This window comes from Hemibagrus wyckioides, linkage group LG07 (assembly GCF_019097595.1).
Source record: "Hemibagrus wyckioides isolate EC202008001 linkage group LG07, SWU_Hwy_1.0, whole genome shotgun sequence".
NCBI classification, from domain to species: Eukaryota; Metazoa; Chordata; class Actinopteri; order Siluriformes; family Bagridae; genus Hemibagrus; species Hemibagrus wyckioides.
In genome coordinates, this window is record NC_080716.1 from 30,778,511 (window position 1) to 30,780,860 (window position 2,350).

Consider the following 2,350-nt stretch of genomic DNA (forward strand, 5'->3'; position numbering starts at 1 on the left):
CTGTCTTGCACTGTTTACACACATGCACTTTATGTAGTACTGTGTAGGTCTGTGTAGTGAACTTAGTTCTGTGTTGTCTCCTGTAGTTGTGTGTTTTATGTAGCACCATGGTCCTGGAGGAACGTTGTTTCATGTTACTGTGTACTGTACCAGCTGTATGTGCTTCAAATGACAATAAAAGCTACTTGACTAAACACCAGTGACCTGGAGTCCCAGTTAATGACGTCCGCTCGTAACAACGAGTCTAAAGTCTTTACTTATGGTTTAGTAACTGGATACATGGAAATTATTTTAACTCATTTCAGCACTTTTCAACACTCTACACAGTTCTGGAGCACATTATTCTCACACCAGTCTCTTCACTACACAAATCTTTTCTGATTGGCTCATAACAGATCCATCATAACAGGAGAAACTTCCTATTGGACGATCAAATAAAAACTGTTACAGCAATTACATTTCACATAACTGAACACGTTCATACTCAATATATCCTTCTTACTGTATTATATTTATGTATAATTTCATATTAAGAAACTAAGTCATGTAATTTTTATCTAAAAATGTAACATTATCTAAATGTACATTAATTTCTCACTGTGTACTTTATTTATTATTATATATTTATTGGTGCAATTATCAAAGTCTGCCAATCATGTAGCAGCAGCACAATGCATACACTCATGCAGTAACACACACACACACACACACCAGTCTGTATAGATTACACAAACAAAAAGAAAGCCTTGTTGGTGAGAGAGGTCAGAGGAGAATGGTCAGACTGCTTGGAGCTGACAGGAAGGCTACAGTACCTCAGTATGTGGGGGTCAGTGATTGAAAAGTGAAACTAAAATGTCTTTGACTCCCTCTAGTGGTAACTGCTGTATGGTTTTAATCCTGACTAGTAAGGGGTGGATTCTTCAATACATCCAACCAATGATTTGCTCCTTCACATCCTGCACGATAATGCAGTCTTTAAAAAGCAGGAACAATCTGCTGAAGCAGTCATGTGTTTTACACAGTCGAGACTTAAGAGAATAAAATAATGAGTCAGTACATGGAAGTGAAGGAGAATGATTGGATCATGGATGAAACATCACTACATGTGAGAGTTTCCTTAAATCCCTGTAATGTTTTATTAGACCTGATATCTGTCATGTGATTTGTTGTAGAATAGTTTTAAATGTAATCTGATATAGGGAACAAAACATGATGAGCTTTAGTTGAGCCCACAAATAGTTTTCTCACTGAATATCACATTTTCCTTCATAACACACACTAATGATGTCTAACAGCCAGCTGATTTTTTTTCTTTTCCATGAGAAATGAATTTTAAAATCTCGTACACAAATGATACTGTAACTACTACATACTGTTTCATTGTGGACTCAATTACAGAGTGAAACCCCAGAACTGCAGAACTTTTATTTTGAAAGATGTCCGGAAGTACTAGTTACAGGCTTGTTCCTGCTTTTATTGCTTGTGGTTTCTCTGTTTGGAAGGTGTATATTATTCTCTTTTATATATAGTTATATATATCTGTCACTCCTCTACAAAGGTGCAGCAAAGGGCTGTGTCAAAGTCTGGTCTTAAGTATACTGCTGGACAGGTTCAGGAAATCCAGGTTCATCATCCTGGAGAAGTCTGTAATTTGTTCTCCTGCTATCACTGTGTGCACCACTGCTGCCCTCTGCTGGCTGCTGTCGGTGTAGCATGGTCTCAGAGTAACAAACAGGATTTAATGTTAATTAATACAGTAAAATATACAAGAAACTATTTTCATGTTACAGTTTTCCCCTTGAAGAAGTGTGTGATGTTCTTCACTGCAGACACCTAGCAACAATTCACCTCAATTCTGTAGAGCGTGTTAGTGCTCATATACAACACTGATTTAGGTCTAAGCTTGATTTACAAACCTCTAACCCTGACTGTCTTACTCCCTCTGCCAGGACTGGGAAGAAATGCACTTATGATGATGTTGTCTAGCAGAGTTTTACACTGAAACCATGTACTTCACTTCATAAGTAGCTTTTGATTGGCTGTAATGTTGATTTCCTGATTGGTTTTCAGTGTTGTGTTAGTCCTGTACATCAGTGTACCAGTGTGTAGACATGCAGAAAGAGTAACAACACTTCTGTTTGATTCCTCATTTACTCCTGACCTTTACTGCACTGAGATCCTCTACTGACACTGAATAATACTGCAGGATCGAGTTATCTGATAAAACTTTATTAATCCCACGGAGGAAATTCCAATGTTACAGCAGGAGACAAGAAACATTATGAGACAATGAAAAGACAACAATATAGCAGCAGTGAACTGATAATGATGTATTTATTTAATTGATCAA